The sequence below is a fragment of the Saccopteryx bilineata genome, chromosome 4 (assembly GCF_036850765.1).
Source record: "Saccopteryx bilineata isolate mSacBil1 chromosome 4, mSacBil1_pri_phased_curated, whole genome shotgun sequence".
NCBI lineage: Eukaryota > Metazoa > Chordata > Mammalia > Chiroptera > Emballonuridae > Saccopteryx > Saccopteryx bilineata.
Genome location: NC_089493.1, coordinates 232145150 through 232171608, shown reverse-complemented (window position 1 = coordinate 232171608; position 26459 = coordinate 232145150). Strand labels below are relative to the sequence as shown.

Sequence of the window (26459 nt, the reverse complement as noted above, 5' to 3'; positions counted from 1 at the left end):
TCTTAATATATCAAAGAATCTTTACAGAAAGTTAGAGTCTCCATAAAATAATCCACTTACATTTACTGTCCACTTAAGTGGCAACTTCTAAATTTATGAGTTAGCTGCTTGCTGAAAAGTCATATAACTTGCTAAGTGTTAATTTCTTAGATGACCCTGGTCTGGTAAGAAAACTACAAACAGACTAAGACACTAACTCCTGCCAAATATATCCCATTTCTGGATTCTTACACAGCCAACCCAGACCACTCAAGAATCATTTGACTCCTCCATGGAATTCTTTAACAAATGATTAAATTATGATTTATTGAAGATAAGAAAACATATCTATGATTTTTCTTTCAGACTTCAATTTTTAGCTGTATTTTCCTCCCATTGAATGTGTTTTATTTTTAAATATCCAACCTGTTTTTAAAAAGTCTAAAGAAAAACTGTTTTCTCCACGTTTTTATTATAAACATTACTATTGTAAGCTAATTTGTACGGACGTGAAGTATGACTGTCTGGGCGGTAAAAATACTATTAAGTTTTCTTTTTATTTCAGGTGTGACCTATTAGCATCCACTTAAACAATTTGACTGTTTTTCTTAGTATAGGACAAGGGGATTTTGCATCCCTTCCCAGTGAACAGAGTTCTGACTACTAGAAAGAAAAGAACACAGGAAAATTGTGGGCATATGCTGCTTGGCCAAACAGCTCCGAAATCTCTCAGAAATACAAGAGGGCCTGAAGCACCAACATTACTGTTGGTCGAACTGTCCTCATTTGCATACGGTGGTCATGACTTGTGTCTTATCTATATAACACCTGGCTCAGATACTTAATGCTTTAATGAAATTATTATTTTCTTAAATTTAGTTTTAAAAACATCCTACCTCTATTGCAAATTAAAAAATCAATATTATGTGCTGTAAAAAAAATGTCATAAACATCTAGCCAGATGAAGTTGCTTGCCAAGGCCTGCTTTCCAAGTATTAAATAGGGAGATCAGTAAGTGTTAGTAAGCTATTAAGGACACATTAGAACCACGGTGAGGGTTTTTTCTCCTTATTCTAATTAGAAAAAATAATTTCAAAGATGGTACCTCTCTTTCTGTGGCTCAGTGTTCTTAATGTAGTGCCTGTGTAGCTTCTAAAATCATCTCAAGTACCTCCAAGCAGCCAAGTAGCACTCTGAGAAACACTGTTGTAAATAATCCAGAATTTCATCAACACAAACCCTGTCACTTCTAATTGATCCTGAATTTAGTATCGCTGTTGTCATTCACAATCTTATCCAAGCTCTCTCTTCCCTCTCCTCCCACACACAAAGTCTACATTGAGTTTGTCTCAGAGCAGGACTAGTTCCATAGTCTGGAAACTGTTCAATGGCTCCACCACAGACTAGCAGTGAGCATTACCTAGCAATTTTCTGGCTCAATTTCCATATTAAAAAAATAACTGTGGGCCTCATAATACTCACAGCTCCTCTAGATTTACTTTTTTACTTTAGTTGCTTTCAAATACTTAGTCATTTCTTACAAATAATGAAATGCCTAAAAAGCCTGTCTTCTTTGAATTTATGCTATCTTGAATTTCATTAATTCCTAAAAATGTTTTTAATGTTTATTTTATTGATTTTAGAGAGAAAAAAGGGAGAGAGAGAGAAGACAGGGACATGGATCTGTTCCTGTATGTGCCCTGACCAGGGATCAAACTGGCCACTTCTGCACTTTGGGACGATTCTCTAATCAACCAAGCTATCTGTCCAGGGGTGAACCTTATCACTTCTAAATAAGTTGTTCTCCTTCATTTTTTACATTAGTAACTCTACAATTTTACTTAGAAACATGTTCACATTCTAAGCTCAGGAACAACTAAATGATTCATTATAATTTCTATAAATGCTAACTTTGAATACAATATTTTTCTTATCCATAATATTCTCAAATTATAAATATAAATTTCCCACATGGTATATTTTCTACTAAAAATAGTCAAACAATACCAGCAAAATACATTCTTCCTTTTTGAAACACATAGCAAGAAGAGCTATGTGACCTTATAAAGAAATGTTAGCAGTTAGATTAAGATGTTATGTTCTATCTTTATTGTTATCCCTTTCCCAATTCTCCTAGTTTTTAAAAAATCAAATTTAGCATCATTGAAAATTAGAACTAATCAGCATCAATATAAAAAAATGAGTCAGTGGCCAGGGTTAGTTGTGGTGCATGCACTTGTAATTTTTCACACAACAAAACTTCTGCCAGAGTATTTTCTAAACACTGCACGTGATCAAATGGTTTTTCACTCATTTTATGGGCTTTTAACAGCTTACCATGATTTAACTTACAGCTATTGTTTCTAATACAGTTGGGCACTGACCTTGATGACCCACCAGATCATCCAGAATACAAAACAAAGGACAGATACTGGTCAACTGCTAGCTGGAAAGTCCCTGAGTGACCAGGTCATAAGTGACCTAAAAGTCCTTGGCAAAAATAAAGTAAAAGATTAATGGGAAGACAAAGAAAATCTTCAGTGAATGCCACAATAAAACTAGCTGTTTTACAGAGATATTAAACACAACACTCAGCCACATTGGCACAGAGCTCTACACTGGGGTCTCAACAACTTTCAGGCAACTTAGATATTCTTACACTAATTAATAAATGGTGCCTATAGCTGACTGAGACAATGATTTGAATTGGACATCAAATATACATTGTAGTGAGATGACCTGCATATTGGTAATTTATTAAAATGTTCTCAAACTGAGATGTTTTTACATAGGGAAAAACTGTAAGCAAGAGGCAATTAGATGATTAATATGGCATTCTTATAGTGAACCATTGCAGCAACTCATGGTATTCACCCAGGTATCTCTTTAAGGTCTTATTTGTGAAAGGTTGTGATAAAACTTTAATCTATTTAATCTTGAAAGCTTTTTGCATTTTCTTATGCCTTTGTTTGCTTTCAAGAATTTATTTTCATTTTAACTTTAGTCTGGTTATATCTCCTGCCTCTTCTTTGATCCACAAGGTTCAACCTTTCTTATTATTATTAATCTGCAGTGTCTACAACAGTAGTAGTCAACCTGGTCCCTACCACCCACTAGTGGGCATTCCAGCTTTCATGGTGAGCGGTAGTGGAGCAACCAAAGTATAAATAAAAAGATAAATTTAATTGTAGTAAGTTGTTTTATAAAGATTTATTCTGCCAAACTTAGCCAAAATTCAACACAAAGTACTTGGTAAGTAATTATTATTATATGCTTTAACTTGCTGTAACTCTGCTTTATAAATTTTATAAAGTAAAGTTACTTCCCTACTTTATAAATCACCATTACTGTGGAACCTGGTTTATAGTGTGTGTGTGGGGGGGGAGGAATAAAAGGGATTCTGTCTCCTTTTTATCAAAATATATAATATAGTCATCTTAAAAAGGTTATACATGAATAAACATAATGAAAATACAGCTTACTGGGGAAGAAAAAGTTATACATACATATGTGTGTATGATTACCCAATGATCATTTTATTTGTTAGACTGAAAAACTGGTACCTGCGTAAGAGTTGTTCCATATTAAGCAGCAGTTTCACCTGGGATTTAGAACATTGATTCTGTCAGTTACACTACCCTACAGGTGACAGCATTTTGTCTCAAGAAGCCCAAGCATTTCAACATTACTTCTTACAAAAGTGGAGGCAAACATTTTCAACTTTGCTGTAAGAACTATAAACTAACTTTGCAATGGCTGTCTTAGAACTCTGTATAGAATTACAATAGTTTAGACCAGCTTTGTACAATCACGGGCATTTCTTATAGTAGGTATTGCAAACACAAACACCCAGGATCTATTTGTGCTTTCGAAGGGCCCCCCCAAATTATTTATCATTGGCTCCAAAACCATAAATAAATAAATATTTAAATAATGTCCACACAAAAGTATGTCAACTGCTATTCAACGCATATACAAATTTAAAATTTTAAATCTTAAGAGCAGTAAAAACAACTGTTTTAAAATAAAATTATCTTAAAATTTTACCTCAAAAAATCAATTTAATGAGATGCATTCAAGTAGGTACATTAAAATCAGAATGTGATATAATAAGGAATAGAGTCTCCCTAAGTAAGCATGCCTACGACATATGCTGTGATCACTACAGATCTTCATTTAATATCAGCAAGGCAGTAATTAGAGATTGTAAAACACAGAGAATTTTGTAAAGCAAGAAAAAGTTTGAATCAGAATGAGTTGTAAGCTGGAAATTATTTTCTCACAGAGATTAAATCAGATAAATTAGGATTTCCCAAAAATCTTAACCTGTGGGGGAAAAAATCTCAGGAGCCTTGAGTCTTATTATAATTGGTCTTATCTCATTTCTGAAAAAATGCAAGTAGAACTACTATAGTCTAATAATTAAATATGGTTTATACTGTCACAAAATTATCATAGGTATCAATATATACGTGATAGTTTTTTCTTTTCATTGTCAACAATTTAAACATGCCAAAAATATATCATCGCAGAGACACTCAGAAAACGTTCCCATACACTAGCAATTATTTTATATTTGGTTTATTTAACAATTTGGAATGTATAGCAATGACCCCACATCTGAGAATATTCAGAGCAGAGAATTCTCAGTAAAATGTTATGGACTTTCAAGGATCAGACTTATACACTACCTTATCTCAAACCACCACATCCTATTACAGTTCCACACCTTGTTAAAGGCCCCAAACAAACTTGAATTTGAAATCAAGCACCCCAGTGTTACAAGCTAGCCTGTTTGTTCACAATAAAAATTCCATGGAGAGAAACTGCTCTCACTTTCTCACTCTGAAATGTGACTGCGTCTGCTCGGTAATTTTCCATCAAATGTGCAAGCTACATCTTGAGAGTGAAACACCGTTTCTCATTTACCTCTTCAATAAATTGAAAATATTCCATCTATATAACTGGGCATTCATTTTACTTAAATAAAACCAGGGCTGATCTCTGTGGTTTTGTTTCTGTATCTAAACATTTCCTCATAAAACACACACACACATAACAACAACAACAAAACATTGATTTCTTAGCTCACAGGTCTTTATAGGAAAATTTTTTACATGCTACCTGTATCTAAAAGTGATATGCTACCTGTGGTGGCGCAGTGGATAAAGCGTCAACCTGGAAACACTGAGGTTGCTGGTTCGAAACCCTGGGCTTGCCTGGTCAAGGCACATATGGGAGTTGATGCTTCCAGCTTCTCTCCCCTTCTCTCTCTCTCTCTCTCCTCTCTATAATGAATAAATAAAAGTGATATGCTGGTAATATGTTACATACTATTTGAGTTACACTAAGCCAAGTCACATTTAGTGGCTAGCTTTCTTGGTGACCAGTGATCTTATTTGAGTTACACTAAGCCAAGTCACATTTAGTGGCTAGCTTTCTTGGTGACCAGTGATCTTATTTGAGTTACACTAAGCCAGTCACATTTAGTGGCTAGCTTTCTTGGTGACCAGTGATCCGCTTGTTGAGAATACAAGTTGTAATAATGGACACAATTTAAAGCCATGAACTGAGTATGAGGATTAGTGAATCAATGCTTTTGAGGTCTGCTGGGGACTTAAAGTTTTTTTGTTTGTTTGTTTTTGTATTTTTGCTGAAGTGATAAGCAGGGAGGCAGAGAGACAGACTCCCACATGTGCCCAAACGGGATCTACCCAGCATGCCCACCAGGGGGTTATGCTCTGCCCATCTGGGGCATTACTCCATTGTAACTGGAGCCATTCTAGCACCTGAGGCAGAGGCCATGGAGCCATCCTCAGTGCCTGGGCCAACCCAATGGATCCTTGGCTGAGGGAGGGGAAGAAAGAGATAGAGAGAAAGAAGAGGGGGAGGGGTGGAGATGCAGATGGATGCTTCTCCTGAGTACCCGGGCCAGGAATCGAACCTGAAACTTCCACATGCCAGGCCGATGCTCTACCACTGAGCCAACCAGCCAGGGTGGGACTGAAAGTTTTTCATTAAAGTAAAACATGCCTATTAGTAAAAATGGAAATGAATAATTTAAAGGTTTAAATCACCACAATGACTTATGTCACAAAGTTTTCAAAACTGAGGCTACCATCATCCCCTCCATATGAGTTACTGTGGTGCATTATGAATGCAAAGCTCATCCTACTTATAAGTCAATTAGAAGTAGTATTAGGGGTAAAGTTCACTCTGAACTGAAAGTCCTTGTACATGGAATTTTTCTTTGTCAAACAATCAGTGGCTCCAATTTCCCCAACTGCTAATACCTTGCTCTAGTACAACAGCAGGTTGGATGATAATTAATAACAAAGGCATTTAATCTTCAAGGCTTCCACATAATAAACTTCAGTTAACTGTAAATGGTCCTAATGACCTAAAATCTTCCAAAACCTCTTGGAAAAAAGATAAAAAGGAATATATAAAGTTTAACAAAGTTTACATACAAAAAAGAAGAATCTAGATGTTATCATTTCCTGGCTAGATCTCACTACTTAGAAACAGGTAAAAAGAAGTCCCATATGAAAGAATAAAAGATCATAATTATTCTGTTTATTTATAAAGAAACATTAATACTTTCAAACTGCAGAAGTGCTGGAAGTGAAAGTAATACGGCAGGTTTGCACTCAGGGGCCACAAGAGCCCTGCTCTCCCACCTGCATAAGGTACTTGGATTCTCTGTTACTCAGGTTTCCCGTCTGTAAAAGGGAGCAAGATAAAGTAGACAACAATTATAAAATTTTTGCACTGTGCAACCTGAAATTTTGTGGGTGCTCATAAACATTCATTACTTTACATCTCACAATAATTATACAAGATTAATAAAACATTTTCAATAACTATTTGACAATTCTACTTGAATAACATAAAACAATCTCATATAACTTAAAATAATTTTGGTTTTTGGAAGTCAATTTTATGTGACTAAGCATTTCTGATGGTCTAGAAATTGCTTGCTGTCAAAATAGATTAAATAAATTTTCTTCCTTATATCAAAATGTTCAAATTCAGCATGGCAGGATATCCTTTGCAGTCAGAAACAGCTATGTTCAAACCCTCGTTTTGCACTAAAAACATGCTCAAGTCATTTAAGGGGTTTGAACTCCAGTTTCTTCATCTGTTAAACTGAAGTGATACAGCTTTTTAAAGTAAGTAAATAAATAAAAATTGTGTGTATGTGTGTGAAAAATTATATATATATATACACACACGCGTATATAAATCGGGCAAGTTCTCTCACAAATAATTCAACCTTATTTTAATTATTATTCAAAAATAATAATTATTTATTTTGAAAGGGTGAGAGAGTGAGAGAGACAGGAACTTTGAGCTGCTTCTGTAGGTGCTCTGGCCGAGGATCAAACTTGTGATACCTGTGCTTCTTGACGATGCTCTAACCAACCAAGCTCTCCGGCCAGGGCATCAGTTCTTAAATGTCACCTCCTCAAAGAGGCTTTCCCTGGCCAGTCTATCCTAGTGATCACCTAAATCTGACTTACATCATTTTTTATTTAAATGTACTAGGGTGACATTGGTTAATAAGATTACATATATAGGTTTCAAGTGTACAGTCCTATGATACATCATCTGTATATTGACTGCATTTTGTGTTCTCACAGCACTTTTTATCCTTTTATTTTGTTTTGTTTTATTTTGCTGTTATTATCTTTTTCAAGTACATAGTCACTAGTTTAATAAACTTATTTAGTTTGGAATACATCACTGCACTACTAACAGCTAAAATACTACCTGACCTATAACAAATGCTCATTAACTGATTACCAAAAGGATGACTCCTGATGCCCATTACATATAATAAAAATGCTGCCATGGCCAGCTTGCTCAGTGGGTAGAGCATCCACCTGGCATATGGACATCCCAGGTTTGATTCCCAGTCAGGGCACACAGGAGAAGCGATTATCTGCTTCTCTACCCTTCCCTCTCCCCCTCCCCCCCCCCTTTTCCCCTCCATGGCTCAACTGAATTGAGCATTGGCCTCAGGTGCTAAGGATAGCTTGTTGGTCCAAGCATCAGCATCAGGCACTAAAAATAGCTTAGGTGATTCGAGTATTGACCACAGACAGGGGTTGCTGGGTGGATCCCAGTTGGGGTACATGTGGGAGTCTGTCTCATTATCTCCCCTTCTCTCACTTAAAAAGAAAAGAAAGGGAAAGAAAATGAAGGAAAGGAAAGGGAAGGGAAGGGAAGGGAAGGGAAGGGAAGGGAAGGGAAGGGAAAGAAAAGAAAAGGCTAAGCACTTTCAAAAACATATACTGCTTATCTAAACATTCTTCAGCAAGATATGGTTCCATGTTTCTTTACAAACTGCATTAACCTCAAAAGAACACAGTTAATGAGGTACTTACCTTTGGCCCAGCCCACCTAAGGCCATCAGAGAAAGTAAAGGGAGCCACTTATCTAGGAAGATAATAACAAGAACAGATTCCTGTTAGAATTGAAAATACACATAAGCCTCATAAAGTGAAAGTCTGAAAGGACAATGCCAGATAGTAAATCTATGTTTTAGCAGATCTGACAGATAACAAGCTTTTGTTAGATGCTAGAAGTAGACGACAATATCATCATGTAGTTCTTAGTGATCCAGTATGATGAGAAGCTGGAGAGTACCACTTCTGAACTAGTTAAAAAAAAAAAAGAAAAAAGAGAAAGAAAGAAAGAAAGAAAGAAAGAAAGAAAGAGAATTTTGACACTATAGTACAGTTTGCACTTCAAGAATTTATTTTTCTATATAGAAAAATAACTTATTATGTATCCAAATAACCATATATCCCCAATATTTTTGTAGTTATTTCTGAGTCATACATCTGTCACAGCCTCTTCATATGCACCTAGAACATTGTATGCCTACATTTTCTGGGAGCACACAAAAAGCTAGGCGAGGCCATTTGATTCTGACATCCAGAATTAATGTCCATTTTTCTCCCATTTCTATTATCTGTTTTTTTGTTTTCTAACCCCCAATTGACTATTTAAACTTGCCTCAAGCCTTACCTTTATTTCACTTTCTTTGGACACCATTTTATTTTTTCATATTTAGTATGTCTGGTTCTCTCCCACAAAAGACAAACTTTCCTGATTTCTAACACATTGAAGGAGAGGGAAACTTCAGATTTCTTTAATAGACATCAAAGAAATGTAAATCACACAGCGTTTTGTGGGGTATCAGATATGTAACACTGCTTCCTTTGGCCATTGATAGCCTTTCTATAATAACTGTAACAATTCTCAGTTAACCTGAGAATTTCCTTCTGTGATGATATTCTTTGTTTTATCTCACCTTTCACATGGCCAGCTTTCTGAGGACAAGAACCATGTTTTACTCAACTTGAAAGCTTTTGCAACACTTAACACATGATACTTTTAAATGACATCAAATTAACTGAATTGAATTAAATTCTGGATAAATGAGAATTTTTTGTAGCATATTAATGTCAAGTTTTAACTTTAAGACTCCTATTTTATAGATGTTTTGTTTTAATTAGTCTTATACTTTATTTAATAGCTGTTGCCTAGCTGGGAAAACCAAACCTGAATACTAATATATGCAAAATAACAAAATGTTGCATCCAAGTTGATCCTGGTGGTACATGCTAGAATCAGGAAGATTAGAAAAGGCAACGGGGCCAATTCCCAGACCTACTTCCTGAATAACAATTCCAGCGGTTTAGACATACATCCCTGATAAAAAAAAAAACCTCTGGTAGATGTACAGACAATTATAAACAAAGGAGTTTGGGAAATGAAGATACCATATAGAGACATTGTGAGACTCACATGTTCTTTGTTTTGAGAAAGAACATCATAAACTGGAAAGGGCCGTCAATTGTTCATTGTCGTCATCACCATCACTGTCAGTAAGAACTGTCTGGTAGCTGCTGAGGGAGAAAGATTTCGAGGTCAGCCTCCAGGGATGCACTGGACCTAGGACAGGTCTGATTTATAAAACACCTCATGACTCTTCACTTACTCACTTTGATTTATCTTCAGTTGTTTACCAATTTTTTTCAACTCAGTCCAGTTTTTAAAAATCACCACTCTTGACCTGATTTATAAAATCCTCCTCTTTAAATCTCATTTCAATTTTAAATCCATTCAGTTGCTTCTAACTTGAATTACTCTTGTTAATTTAAAAATTCATAAAAGAGGACATATACATCTATTACACTATCCATATGGTAGATTAATGTGGGGCTGGTATGATTCAAGCCCTCAGAGTACATTAAATAGTATCACTCACAGTTTAATCTGAAAATATAAAAATGTTTATTATATTCAAAATACTTTGATAACTGTTATTTTGCTACAATATGAAACTTCACAAGATTCTATTTGGCCTTATGCCATAATTCTTAATTAATACGCTTAGGTTCCACAACATGGTTCAGAAACAATGGTAAGTCATTATGCTACACAGTGATTTCTGAATTAATTTCTAAGCACCAGCAGCAATTCTGCTATTACGAGCTGCATTTAGATCATAAATTATTCTGTGGGCCCTGTTGCCTGTGCCAAATAAATGTGAAGTCACTAATATGCATAAAGATGTCAATTTGGCAGTAATATTTAGAGCACAAAGAACAAAATTATTACCTCCTCTTGGTCAGAACCCTTCTGTAGCTGAAAATGAGGATGAAAAACTAGCCAAATGGTCCCTGAAACACATTTGTTGAAAACCTGCTTCATCTTTAGCAGACACCTGAGAAGAAACTAGTTAACAGCTTGACAGATCCGAGACAGGGACAAGCATCTTTCTTTGGCACTATTTTAAATTGCTGCATGGGAGGGTGAATCAGTGAAACTGGGGTCAGGAGGGAAAACGGGAATAATTGCTTGTTAGAAAAGAAGAGAAGGACAATAGAAATACTAAAGAAAATGTTTGACTTCCAAATATATATTTAAAGTAAACCTTTATTGAATTCACATACTTAATAACTTTATTTTGTAAAAAAGAAAAAAAAACCTTCTAGGAAATAAATATATGTGGCATATATGTGTCTAGAAATCAAAATAAAGCATTTTAAAAGTGATGTTAAGCATTAGGAGTCTGTTCAAGAAATAGCTTAATCCACAACTCTTGAGATAATAGGGTTTTAAGGAACAGGAAATGTTTTCTGAATATCAGTTTGATATAAAATAGCCAGACCTTAAGTAAATATGGTGACAGCAACCCTGTAGCATAGGGGTCAGCAAACATGTTTGGTAAAGGCCCAGATAGTAAATATTTTAGGCTTTGGTGACCCCAAAGTCTCTGTCACACTCACCTCTGCTGTTGTAATGCAAAAGCGGACACAGACAATATATAAACAAGTGGGTATGGTTTTATTCCAATAAAATTTATTTACAAAAACAGGCAGCCTATTAGAATGGTCAATGTTTATAACACTGACATCACCATATGCTGGAGAGGATGTGCAGCAGTAGAAACTCCCATTCATTGCTGGTGGGAACGCATATTGATACAGCCACGTTGGAGAACAGATTGGTAGTGTTTTATAAAACTAAACATACTGCTGCCTTATAATCCAACAATCATGCTCCTTAGTATTTACCCAAAGGAGTTGAAAACCTATGTCTACACAGTAACCTGCATACAGATGTTTACAGCAACTTTATTCATAATCACCAAAATTTAGAAGCAATAATATATTCTTCAGTAGTGAAGGATAAATAAACTGTGGTACATTCAGACAATGGAAAAATATATAGTGTTAAAAAGAACTGAGCTATCAAGCCATGAAAAGACATGGAGGAACCTTAAAGGCATACTACTAAGTGAAAGAAGCCAGTCTAAAAGGGCACCATCTATAGTACATGATTCCAACTATACGACGATACGGAAAAGGCTAGATGATGGAGACAGAAACAAGACCAGCGGCTGCTGGGGTGGGGCCATGAGAGATGAGCAGGCAAAGCACAAAAGGATTTTAGGGAACTGTACAATACTATAGTGGTGGATACATGTCATTATGCGTTGGACAGAATCCACAGGATGTACAACAAACACCAAGAGTAAACCCTAATGTCAACTACAGAGCCTGGGCAGTAACGCTACGTCACCATAAGCTGCTGTTTGATTGTAACAAACCTAACTCTGTGGCGTGGGCGGGTTGATACCGGAGGGGACTGCTGCCTGTGCGGGTGTAGGGGGCACGGGGGAAACCTCTACCTTATGCACCACAGTGCTATAAACCAGAAACTATTCGAAAACATAGTCTGGTAAGTTAAAAAGAAAAAAGAAGAAAAGGCAGTTAACTGGACCTGGCCCGCAAGTTTGATGATCCTGCTTTTGTATATTAATCTTGGATCAGGAAACAGAAGACAAGTTCTTGCTGCTTCTGGGAACCACAGATATCTCTCTTCTTCCAGTTTGGGGACTTTCACTTTAGTCACAAGAAAATCTTCCTCTGTCTTATTATTTTGCTTTTAGAGACACTCCATTTCTCTTCTATTGCCAAGACACCGATTTTAACCCTCCATGGTGACTTCAGCTTTGGAAATCCTCCCTAGACTGGAAAGTGCTACGGGGCAGTTCTGCTCTGCATCAGACGATTATTATTATTTTTTTTTTTTTGGTATTTTTCTGAAGCTGGAAACGGGGAGAGACAGACAGACTCCCGCATGCGCCCGACCGGGATCCACCCGGCACGCCCACCAGGGGAGATGCTCTGCCCACCAGGGGGCGATGCTCTGCCCCTCCTGGGCGTCGCTCTGCCGCGACCAGAGCCACTCTAGTGCCTGGCGCAGTGGCCAAGGAGCCATCCCCAGCGCCCGGGCCATCTTTGCTCCAATGGAGCCTTGGCTGCGGGAGGGGAAGAGAGAGACAGAGAGGAAGGAGGGGAGGAAGGAGGGGGGGTGGAGAAGCAAATGGGCGCTTCTCCTATGTGCCCTGGCCGGGAATCGAACCCGGGTCCCCTGCACGCCAGGCCGATGCTCTACCGCTGAGCCAACCGGCCAGAGCCGCATCAGACGATTATTAAGTAGTCACTGCAGCTCTCTGTTCTTATCTGCACCACAGCAATCATGGTAATACCCATCACAAAGGGGTGCTATGTGAATTAAAGGAACTACCACCTAAAGTGTCTAGTAAAGTCCCAAAGATAATCAAATATTTTTAGCTAATATTTTTATACATTTGCTGTTCTAGAAACCCTCTCTAAGCAAAGGAAGCACCTAATATTTTACCTGCATTTTAAAAAGGAGAAAATACAGGGAGAGGAAAAACAAAAACCTCAAAAGATTATCCTGCCACACAGAGTTGACCTAACATGGCACTGACCAAGATCATTACCAGAAAGTAATCTCCTTAAGAAAGTTGAGGGGGGAAAATTTGTTTGATTCACTCTAACAAAAGGGCAAAATCACACCAACTCTAAGCAATTCATCAAAACTCTCACATTTGCCTGTGGACAGAGAGATAGAGCAATATGGCAATAACAAGGAAAGACTTGATAATAAGGCAGTTACTTCAGCCCCAGCATCTCCTGGGAGTAAGCTTAACACAACTCTCCAGGTAACCACCAGGAGAACACAACCAAGCAGAGGCGAGTGAATATAATTTTGACCATCAACCCCTGCTGCTGCTGCTAATACAGAACCACACAGCTAAGAACCGAATCCCACCCAGAGAGGCTGTTCATCTGGAAACAAAGGTCTACTTCAACACAAAATGAGCAGGTATATAATCCTGACTTTTCCTATTTGTTCCACTGAGGAGCAAACTCTAATTTCCTGACCTAGGAAAGCAAGTATATAGCATTGCGTATTAAAATCCTAGTTTTCCGCATTTTGCCTACTCATCCTGTGGACTTTGAAAATATTGATATTCATGGTTATTTTTATGCACACTAAGTGTTAGCAGTTCTGAATACAATAGAGTAATTTATATAATGTTCCAAATTAATATTATCCTGACCTTTTAAAATTTGTTTAATTATATATATTTAAGCTACTATTAATTAGATGATTTTAATTACAAATAATTTACTTACTTTGTATCCCAAGATATCTTTACATGTACATTTCATATCCAAAAACTTGGCCATATATACTTAAGAGCAAGTTCAAATCATGAAAATAAAATCCATGTTTATATTATTACTAAGATATAATCAAATATATTTTAACTCACTAAACAACTTAAGATTGTTTTTAGTTAACATTTTTTTAAATACCTAAATTAAAACCTTTCTGATTTACCCCTTTTTTCATTAACAAAGCATTTGGGGGATACTTACTCGATAGCAATAGTGAAAATCCCTGTTTCCTTCCTGCCTAGTATCACTCAAATTTTCAGGTTTTGGAACATTAACTTTACAACTATAAATTCAGTCTTACATCAGATGCAGAAACTAATTTCATACCATAAACTCATAGTCCCAAAGTTTATCATAAAGTCAGCCAACAGACGACTGTTCATAGTAACAACTAGACTGTTCTTTTTACCTGAACACATTCTTGGTTTCTTAAATCCCAAATATAATCATTAGCTCCATATCTTTAGCTCACACATCTAAATTAGGATCTTAATTCCCTTCCAAAAATCCTTTTTCCGTGTCCTGTCTACCTTACTAAGATTTCTATTTTGTCTTTAACTCAGCTTCATGTTTGTCCCTAAGATCTACTACTTCACCTGTTCAGCCTTCTCTTCTCCTGCCCCTATCACATCCTAATTGACACTGTTGCTCCTGGCTAAGATTCAGCTTTGATGAGTTGTGGGATACAGGTCAGACTTTCATACAAGGCATAGCTGTGAAAATTGCCAAGGGTAGAAAATAAGGCACATATTAATTAGTGATTTACTTTAACTTGTTTTCAAAAATAAATGTTGAAGTTAAAATGCTTTTTTAAGAGCATTCATAATATTAAAAGAATAAAAATACCTTTGAATTTTTTCAAATTTGCAAGTTAAGATATAAACTTTCACATAAACTAGCCCAAATTATAATCAATATCAATGATCTTGAATGCATATAATCTTTATTTAATGCATCTAAGATAACTATCGAAATTGTTGATGACATCTATGCTACCCATACCATTTTATTTGTTGATATTCCCCTTCATTACTAGCTATCACTTACCTCACTCAGTTTCATGTGAATGCACTGACCCATTTATGCCCCCAGGGTGATATTCAAAGCATTCTAAAATAGGACCAGTACTAACCAATTAGAATGGGTGCTGGACATAACTTTGGGACCCAATATAATTTTACCTCCTCACATCCTATCCAATTGGGTATTCTAAGAACATCTTTCCACACTGTGATTCAGAAAGTCAGTTTCCTTCTATTTCTTTTCCTCATCTGCATCCATTCAGAAGATTAAGAAAACAAAACATAAGGAAAGAATACCTGCTCTTAATCACGTTGGCCTGGAGGTGACACATATCATTTCCACACACATTTCATTAGAAAGAATAAGTTATACACCCCACCAAATGCCAGAGGTATAGCCTAGTTGTGTACTCAATGAGACAAATTACTGTTTGCACCACATATAAAATATACTACAAAATAAAAAGTGCAGTGAAAAAAAGCAAAAGTAAAGGGCATTTGGAGTGCTGGAAGAAGGGTCATAAATGTAAACGACTTCTTCAAAGTAAGCTTCTTTGAACAGGTGACCACTGAGCAAAAGCTGTAAGGTTAAATCCATAAATGTATATGGCAAAAGAGCAGTTCAGGAAGAGTCCACTGAAAAGCCATGATGTGGGTTAGTGCCCAATAGGTTTAAGTAAAAGTAAGAAGAGGATCATGGTTACAGCAGAGTATTGTAGGGAAACCCTATGCACTAAAGGGCGCTAGTAGATTTTTATAAAGCTGACTAAATATGTGTATCCCCTAAAACCCACATGCTGGAGCTCTATCCCCCAAAGTGGTGGTATTTGAAGGTGTAGTCTTTGGGAGGGAATTAGGTTTAGATGAGATCATAAAGGGAGAGTCCACAACAGCATTAGTGCTCTCATAAGAAGGGGAAAAGTCACCAGAGATGCTTCTCTCTACCATGTGAGCATACAGCAAGAAAGTAGTGGTCTACAAGCTAGAAAGAGAGCCCTCATTAACAACTAAATGTGCTGGCATCTTAAGCTTGGACTTCACAGCCTCCTGAACTGTGACAAACAAATGTCTATTGTTAAGTCACTTAGCCTATCATATCTTATTATAGGAGCCTGAGCTGACTGATACAGAACACAATGTAAGGTGTTTTGCTTTCACTCTGAAGAGAATAGAAGGTCCTTGGTGGGTTTGAGTTGAAAGTGATATGATGGTTCACATTTTAACAAGACTATCCACACTATTATTTGAGAATACACGGGGGTACGGCAGCTATGAAACATAAGAGACCAGTTAGAAAACTACTAAAACAATCTCAATGAAGGAAGTTAGGAGGTTGGACCCAGTTAGTAGCAAAGGAAATTACGAGCAGTGGCAAACTTCTGAATTTATTTTGAAGGTAGAGTTTATGTCTATTCTAACAGATTGAACACAAGTTGTGAGAGAAGGAAGAGTCAAAGATGACTCCAAGGTTTTTGGGCTGAGCAATTAGAAAATGGGAGTTATCATTAACCAATATGGGGAAACTGTGAGTGAAGCAAATTTGAAGGAGGAAAAGAGTAGGAATTTATCTTGAAATGTTGATTAGACATCTAAATGTAACTGTCTAATAATTAACTGGATATATGATTCTAGAATAATAAAAGAGGTCCTGGGCAAAGATATAAACTTAGTCATTGTCAACATATGGATGAGATTTAAGTCATGAGGCAGATGAGATAACATAATAAGCACAGAGAAAGAACAGCTAGGCCCAAGATCCAAGGCCTAGAAATGTTAAAAGGTAAGGATAAATAAGACAAACCAAAAAAGAGGGGAGAGAGAAGATACAGTAGCAATTTAAAAAGATATCCAGGAGAGTGTGGTGTCCTGGGATTAAGTGAAGAAAGAGTTTTCAGGGAAAAGGAATTACCGAATGTGTAAAATGCTACGAATATGTCAAGTAAGATGAGGGCTGAGAATTGTTGACCTTGAGGAGTGCAATTTTGGTGGGATGTGGATTGGCAAAAACCTGAGAGGAGTGAGTGCAAGAGAGATACAAGAGAGAGATTGGGGCTGGAATGCAGGAGACTCTTTTGAGGACTTTTGCTGCAAAGGGAAGCAAAGAAATTGGGCTGGAAAGTTTTGTTAATGATAGATTTTTGTGTTAAGATGCGCTAATACCATGTTGTTTCCAATACATTATCAATGGTAAGCTTCTTTAGGCTCAAATATAATCACAGACATATCTTACATATTTCTTTAGAAGCTGGTTATAATGGCACAATTCTCAGTTCTACTCCTAGTCAAGAGTATAATTATTTTGTTTTCTCTACAATGATTAACATAGAAAAATGCTTTTACTACCCAGCTAACAATGTATTACATTTTAAACATATTCCACCAACTAATGTCTTCTCCCAGCTCAACTTACAGTTACCACATTGGGAAAATGTGAAAGGTGTATTTATCTTTTTTGTGCCTTGCTGTCAAAATATGTCACACACTAGTGCCTTTCCATTTTTAATTTCAGTCATCAAATTGTTTCTCTCCTCCAGTCTTTTTGCTTAAAAGTAAAAAAAAATACATCCCCCAAAACTAGAAGACACACACGACTTCAGGACATGGATCTAGATCTAAAATTTCAGGTCGCCCCTCACACGTGATATCATTCTCACCACCACATCTCTACCTGCAGACTTAAGACAACAGAGGACCAGTTGCTGTTTAGCAGCAAGATGCTCCTTGAAAAAAAGTCTAACTGGACCACAGTCTCCCACCCTTAAGAAGAGAGCACGGCAACACTGCAATGTAATGTTTTAGTTTTTTTGTTTGTTTTATTTTAAAGCATTTTAATTTTATTTATTTATTTTGTGACAGAGACAGAGAGAGGGACAGACAGGAAGGGAGAGAGATAAGAAGCATCAATTCTTCATTGCGGCACCTTAGCTGTTCATTGATTGCTTTCTCATATGTGCCTTGACAGGGGGCTACAGCAGACTGAGTGACTCCTTGCTTGAGCCAGCGATCTTAGACTCAAGCTGGTGAGCCTTGCTCAAACCAGATGAGCCCACGCTCAAGCTGATGACCTCAAGGTCTCTAACCTGGGTCCTCTGCATCCCAGTCCGACACTCTATCCACTGTGCCACGGCCCGGTCTGGCTGCAAAGTACTGTTTACAAGTTTCCATTGCACAGCATGGGGTTGAAGCTTTCAAGAACTGATATTAGTAAGACCAGGGAAATGCTAGAATTCAATTAGTATTTACCTTTTTACCCAAAATAAACAAAGTAGAACTTTCTGAGCCATCTGTTGGATCTAGCAAAGCATGCCAGTCACCAGAAAGGGTAGAATTGTCTCTCTTGAGAATGCATCACAGCCCAACTCCTCCCTTCACTTCCTTCACTGCTCTTCCAGAAGTGTTGATCCCAATACACTCCCTCTATGCAAATCTCCTGCGCACAGTTTGTGTACGTAGGAAGCTAATCTCTAACCTCTCTAAGTACAGTAGGATCCAGGTGTTCAAATGCTATTATCAGGAATCTTTTTCTTTCAGCTGTACATTAAATTCATTTTAACAAGCCTCTACTGCAGGGGTCCCCAAACTACGGCCCACGGGCCACATGCGGCCCCCTGAGGCCATTTATCCGGCCCCCACCACACTTCCGGAAAGGGCACCTCTTTCATTGGTGGTCAGTGAAAGGAGCACATTGACCATCTCATTAGCCAAAAGCAAGCCCATAGTTCCCATTGAAATATTGGTCAGTTTGTTGATTTAAATTTACTCATTCTTTATTTTAAATATTGTATTTGTTCCCGTTTTGTTTTTTACTTTAAAATAAGATATGTGCAGTGTGCATAGGGATTTGTTTATAGTTTTTTTTTTATAGTCCAGCCCTCCAACGGTCTGAGGGACAGTGAACTGGCCCCCTGTGTAAAATGTTTGAGGACCCCTGCTCTACTGTATAGTAGAAAGAGGATTTTAGGTCATTTCATGAAAAACATTTTCCTGGTATTAGATTTGTGAAAATAAATTTCTCTAACAACAATTTCTTTGCTGAAATTTTGTAAGTAATTGCTAGAAAAAAAGTATGCTCATAAACCAGCTGAGGAATTGGTACAAGAAAGCTAAAAATGTCATATGTAGGGAGAATATGACATAAAAAGAACTGATTCAAGACAAATGAAAAGTTGTGGTTTCTCACAATACATAATTGAATATATAAACTTGGAAATGACTAAGAGATTTTATTTAAAATGATAATATTCAAAAAATATTAGGAAAATTAGAATAACCAGAAACAATTATTGTTATTACTGTAACATACTATATAATTCCTATGTCACATGTGGCATACACGATACAAAAATACAAAAAATTGAAGGCTCAAAATAAAAATTGGCTAAAAATCCCAAAAATTATGTTGAAAATAGAAAATTAACTAGAAAACAACAGGAAAAATCATAACAAATACTAAATTTTACTATCACATTTTAGAAATAAACCAAGGTTTAAATGCCATATGTAAGATTGGCAAAGGACTCAACAATACTAAGATATTGATGACATAAAAATATGATATTGAAAAATCTGAAGTAAAAAGAAATTGAAAATTTCACATAAAATACTAACAGTTATTGATGAAGTATTTTTTTCTAAATATATATATTATAAAAAGAATCCTTAGAACTCACCAACTATAACATTCTTTAAAATGTTTATATAGGCCCTGGCCAGTGGCTACATGGATAGAGTATCAGCCCAGCGTATGAACATCCTGGGTTCAATTCCCAGTCCGGGCACACAGGAGAAGCGACCATTTGCTTTTTTTCTCTCTCCCTCTCCCCTTTCTCTTCCTCTTCCCCTCCTGCAGGCAGTAGCTCCACTGGTTTGAGCCTGGCCCTGGGACTGAGGATAGCTCGGTTTGTCAGAGTGCATCAGCCTCAGGTGCTAAAAACAGCTCAACTGACTAGAACATTGGCACTTGCTGGGGCTACCAGGTGGATCCTGTTTAGGGAACATGTAGGAGTCTGCCTCACTATCTCCCCTCCTCCCACCTAAAACTAACTAACTAAATAAATAAATAAGTAAATAAAGTTTATATAAAAAAAATTAAAACCAAGAATCTTCAAAAGCTCTTAAAAGCACTCCACCAAGAATAATTTATCATAATCTTTGTAAATTGTTAACAGGAATAAGATTTTGGTAAAACAGATTTGTCAAACAGCAAATTTTCATTTGGGAAATTTAATCTCAGAAAATTACTTTTTGTAGAATTGATTTTCTGGGAGTTTGCCTACATTCAGCAAGATGGACCCTGGCAACAACAGTTTTATATTCTACCAAGCCAATCAACAACAACTAAAATGCATACTTTGATCCAAGAATTCCAACTAAAGTCCTGGCATTGACATTGACCAAGACTGCTTGGATCATAAGCTTATCCTTGTATCAGTGACAGTGGTCAGTGATACAGAATATGGTGATCATTCAAGCCTGATCATTCTGATACCATCTGGACCTGGAAGAGCAATCAGGCCCTTCTGAAGTACGTGGACTAGAAGTAGGAGAGAGAAAACTCCTGAAAAAAAAACCTGGGTCTGTTATCAGAACGATGAAACAGTAGGTACCTGTTGAAGCTTTCATTCTGAGACTGACTTCAAATAAACTTATCTCTTATTTAGCAGCATTTCTCTAACCATTGCTAGTAAAATCAAATATCACCATGGCTTTCAAAAGAGGATACCTTATTATGCTTTCACTTTTCCAATCCACTTGAATTCAGAAAGAGTACAAAAGAAAATTTTTTCAAAATAAATTTGTTGTAAAGGCAAAACATATCCTTTTTCTCTACTTTATGATTTCTTTAACTACTCTACTTTTTTGCTTGAACTTCAACATTCAAATTAGTATTCTACACTTCTAATTGACAACAGAAAAGAATGTTCCCAAGTTGACATAGACACAATTTAATTCATATTTCATATATTTTATAGATGTTAGTATAACATACATCCATTAAATAAAACAAAAGAAAAATTGACCCTTTTGGTATACAGAACAAAATTTTTGTTACAGACCAAAATTTTAAATTATTTTAATTGTTTAACATATGAACTATCTATTATTAATTTTTACCACGTTCAGTCTCCAAATCAATGAACTCTACCCTGGATAATTGAGAGTTGGCCTATTTTAATAAAGCAAAATAAGATAACAAGTGTCTACACTGAATCTTCAGATGATACTTAAAATATTCTTACATTCTGTCCTTCATTAACCATTCAATAAATATACATTGTGAGCCACGCCCTATTCCAGGCACCAGGAAAATAGCTAAAACAAATACCTCCCTTCATGGAGATTACATTGAGCAGAGGAAACAGAGCAAATAAATAAATACATTATATCAAGCAGTGGTAATTGTTAAGAAGAAAAACAAAGCAGAACAAGGGAGCAGAGTGTGAAAGGGGCTATTTTAGATCAGAGTTGGAGGCATTAAATAAATTATACACTCAAGTTCTGTTTCAATTGAGAAAGATAGATGGCAAAAAAGCAAATAGGAAATAAATGTCAATGTTTTTGTTAACAACACTGATTTTGAAAAATGTGTCTGATGTCTGTGGGCAAAGGAACTTCCTAATATAGAAGTCCACAATTAAATAAATCAGCCAACCTAATTTTAGTCAACGTTGAAAATGCAAGTTCTCCCATAGGGTCAGACCCCTCTCACAGCAGACAGCACAGAGCAGGGCAACTCACACTTCCTGCCAGCAGCCAGATCCCAAGGAGGACAAGGTAGATGCTCCCAAGTCCCCCTTTCAATCTCCCACGTAGATAAATTCACATCTCTTCTACGTATTGCAAAGGGAATGAGAGGACAGAGACAGGACAGGTATGTTTTTAAACCCTCCACATGGAAGGAAATAGGAGGGAGATAATAAGGACCTTACTAACATGTTTTTTTCTCCAACCACATTCCCTTGGTAGAGTTCAAGCAGGGTCATGCTATTAAAAGCAAGTTTGGGGAGGAAGACGGCAAGAAGGGTGTTGAGCGAGGGAGTAATTGTAGTAAAGGGCTACAGGCTATTAATTGGATGAAGTAAAAAGCAAGTCCATTAAGACAGTAATAGATAATGAATAAATAGCATAGTAAATGGATTAGATCCAAATGCAATCAAATAATGTTGGAGACAGGGAATCAGTAAGTGACCCAGAAATATAAAATTTGGAAGAGAAAATAATAGTGCACTAAAGATGTCTATATCCTAACCCCCTGAACCTATAATTATGCTACTTTATACGGCAAAAGGGACTCTTTAGAAGTGATGAAGTTAAAGATCTTGAAATGGGAAGATTTTCCTGGATTATCCAGGTGGGCCTAAGATAATCACAAGGGCCTTTATAAGGGGAAGGCAGGAATATCAGAAACAGAGAAAGGAAGCATGGTGATAGAAACAGATTCATTTCAGAGAGCAATTTGAAGATTTCTAAGCTTCTAGTTTCAAAGAAGAAGAAAGGGGTCACAAGCTAAAGAAAGTAGGTGGCTTCTAAAATCTGGAAAAGGCAATGGAAACATATTCTTCCCTAGAACCCTCAGAAGGAATACTGCTCTGCTGATTTTAGCCTGTAAGACCTATTCTTGACTTCTTACCTCCAGAATTTCAAAATAAAACAATTGTGTTGTTTAAGCCATTAAAATCATTACAGCAGTGATTGGAAGCTAATACAGCTGATTAAAGAATAGAATGCTGGAAGTCTGTGTTTTGAAGGTGGGGTGCCATTCATAAGTCTAGAATATGGCATGGACTACAGTGTGGCCAGGAAAAGTGATGTCAGGGAGCTCAGAGGTATTGAGTGTGATCATCCACAAAAATAAAGATAGTGATCTAGATGTTCAAATATTTATTACATGAGGGTGGAGCTTCATTACCGGAATGGGATATACTTCAGAGGACCTTGTCTTTTGGAGGAAGGAGTAAGATAGAGTGGTCTAGAAGGGACAATAAAACATACCTCATTATCAGGCTCCACTATAGAGGGGATGTGAGATTTAAAAATAGCCACCAGTAGAGAGAACTAGAAGATAATCAATATCCTCAAGAATGACCAACTTTCGGTTAGAGAAAAACAGCAAAAGGCATGATGAGGATAGAGCTGAAGATATCCAGGGTTGTAAATTTCTATGACAACCTGTGAGAGCACAGTGAAAGAGCTTGGAGTGGGAGGTGGTCATAGTAGGGGATATGTAAGGCTAGTGGAGCACAGCCCACGTGATAATCTATGAACTGAGATGTGGGGGCTTCTGGAGGTGACTTAAAGAAATCAGAGTGTAAAGCATAATGCAATATGTTGAGACACATTTTTTTTTTTTTAATAAATTTTTATTAATGGTAATGGGATGACATTAATAAATCAGGGTACATATATTCAAAGAAAACATGTCTAGGTTATTTTGTCATCAAATTATGTTGCAAACCCCTCGCCCAAAGTCAGATTGTCCTCCGTCACCCTCCATCTAGTTCTCTGTGCCCCTCCCCCTCCCCCTAACTCTCTCCCTCCCTCCCTCCCATGTCCTCCCTCCCCCCCCACCCTTGGTAACCACCACACTCTTGTCCATGTCTCTTAGTCTCATTTTTATGTTCCACCAATGTATGGAATCATGTAGTTCTTGTTTTTTTCTGATTTGCTTATTTCACTCCTTATAATGTTATCAAGATCCCACCATTTTGCTGTAAATGATCTGATGTCATCATTTCTTATGGCTGAGTAGTATTCCATAGTGTATATGTGCCACATCTTCTTTATCCAGTCTTCTATTGAAGGGCTTTTTGGTTGTTTCCATGTCTTGGCCACTGTGAACAGTGCTGCAATGAACATGGGGCTACATGGAGACACATTTTTTAAAAAGGGTAAGCAATTATAAATATAGCATTTTTGGAGGATTTCTGCTTGGATAGTTGTGATGATGAAGGAAATAAAGAGCAAGGGAATAACCAGCCAGGAGCCTGAGCTCTCCAGCTGTCTTCCCTTGCCTACCTTAGGAATGCAGGCTTGTCAGGAACACACAGAGCCTTGCTGAAATCCAGGAGTGCAGGGCGCTCTCCAGCTCTCCTGTGCAAATTCCAGAGAATGGCCCATGGCTGTGGACAGGTCCTGCAGCTGTGGACTTCTCACCAGTCTGCTGTGGAACCCGTTGGCATCCTGGTGGGGAGAGGCGGAAGTACAGGAAATTAACCTTACCCAGAGGCAGATTAAGGGCAGTTGAGGCCCTGGGTGCAGAAGAAAATATTAGGCTCCTTACATTAAAAAAAAAGTGTAAAGTTGGGGTTTTGCGGGGCCCTTCAGAAGTCGAGGCTCAGGGCTCGGCCTGGTGCGCCCGCTGTTAAATCCACCTCTGGCCCAGGCCGGTTGGCTCAGCGGTAGAGCGTCGGCCTGGAGTGCGGGGACCCGGGTTCGATTCCCGGCCAGGACACATAGGAGAAGCGCTTATTTGCTTCTCCACACCTCCCCCCCTTCCTCTCTGTCTCTCTCTTCTTCCCCTCCTGCAGCCAAGGCTCCATTGGAGCAAAAATGGCCCGGGCGCTGGGGATGGCTCCTTGGCCTCTGCCCCAAGCGCTAGAGGGGCTCTGGTCGCGGCAGAGCGACGCCCCGGAGGAGCAGAGCATCGCCCCCTGGTGGGCAGAGCGTTGCCCCTGGTGGGCATGCCGGGTGGATCCCGGTCGGGCGCATGTGGGAGTCTGTCTGACTGTCTCTCCCCGTTTCCAGCTTCAGAAAAATACAAAAAAAAAAAAAAAAAAATCCACCTTTGGTCTTACCATATTAAGGATTTTCTTGGCCAGCAATCATATTATTCCCATAAATCCAAGTATCTTAGCAGTAAATATTATTCTTTTTAGAAACATAATTTCATATTTGAAGGACTAATTTATAAGAATAATGGAATAGATTTTTAAAAATTAGAACAGTGAAAGGGAAAAAGAGAAAAAAACTGCAAATGAGAAACAGCAGAGACTGAAATGGCTTCCACTAGACAGAATGAGAACCACATTTGACAAACTAGGAGTGTTTGGGAGATCTGAAGAACACAAACCTCTGGTAGAATAATCCCCAGACACCAGAGGGGAAAAAAATACGTTCATAAAATTTGTTTTAAAATTGAATTCTGTTTCTTTTCAAGTAGAGCTTTCTTTCTATTAATTTTGTTTTCCCAGCTAGGAGGAAGTGTCAACTTTTAGTTTCTGCTCATTAATATTAGATAATACTAAAAGAAATTTACTCAGCCCTTTATTCCATGTGGTACAAAGAACTATATAGGAATTGTTCTCTCTGTAGCATGGCTTCAGAGTGCCCATAAAACCAGTGAAGTCTACTTAAAACTAAGCAATAGGATCGATGTCAGTGATTACAGGATAAGGGTCTTTAGTCCCTTTCCAATCTTCAAAATAGTTTCATCTTAAAAAGAAACAACAACAAAAAAACACTTTCCTACGAGTTTATGATATAGAACAAATTTTTATTGTTACTAGTATAAACAGATAAATTATAAAACAATGTGTTAAAATATTAAACTTTCATTCTCAGATTAGTAAATGAAGAAGAGTAGGAGATCAATTGTTGCCTGAGGGGAGGGAAAGGCAGAAATGACTCAGCACAGAGGAGTTTCAGGGTGGTAAAACTATTCTGTATGATACTCTAACGGTGGATACATGTCATTATACATTCACCAAGACCCATGGAATGTACAAGATGAAGAGTGAACCCTATTATAAAATATGAACTTTAGTTATTAATACTGTATCAATTATGGCTCACCAGTTGTAAGAAGTTTAATACAAAAATGCAAGATGTTAAGGAAACTGCTGGGGTCAGGGAGGTACATGGATATTCTGCACTTTGCACTCAATTTTTCTGTAAATGTAAAACTGCTTTAAAAATAAACCTGTTAATTGAAAAACAAAATGATGCTGACCACTGTGAATAAAATGAATTAGAACAGAGCTAGTATGGAAATAGAAGACTTCTAAAATCACCAAGTCAAGAGATGATGGACAATCGGAATAGGGTTGCTATAAATAAAATGGTCAAAATCAAAATATATTTGAGTATTGGGATAAGAATTGGTGATGGTTTGAATATAGGTAAGAGAGAGCAGGATGTACCAATAAATGACATACATTTTAGGCTGTAAAATAAGAAGCAGGCAAATTCCAAAGTACAAATTTTAAGGAAAGGATACTTCCTGAAGCCACCAGGATGGGCCTGTGGCAGCAAGAGATTCATTAAAGGAAGCAAGAAGGTTCAATAGAACATTTCATAAAAAAATATAATAGATACTAATCTTACATCTTAGAATCATTTTGATATCCTCATCCTGTCTTGGTCAACTCAGGCTGCAATAACT

General features: G+C 37.2%; 1 long non-coding RNA gene across 1 annotated transcript in view; it reads right to left on the bottom strand.

Moving 5' to 3' along the window:
• LOC136336291 (uncharacterized) overlaps window positions 1-26459 on the bottom strand; it is a 71947-nt gene that overhangs the window by 20859 nt on the left and 24629 nt on the right. The window contains exons 2-4 of the long non-coding RNA XR_010731406.1: window positions 24095-24259; window positions 9799-9899; window positions 8370-8421 (exon numbers count right to left, since the gene is read on the bottom strand). This is a non-coding gene — a long non-coding RNA (uncharacterized lncRNA). The remainder of the gene's footprint in view (window positions 1-8369; window positions 8422-9798; window positions 9900-24094; window positions 24260-26459) is intronic.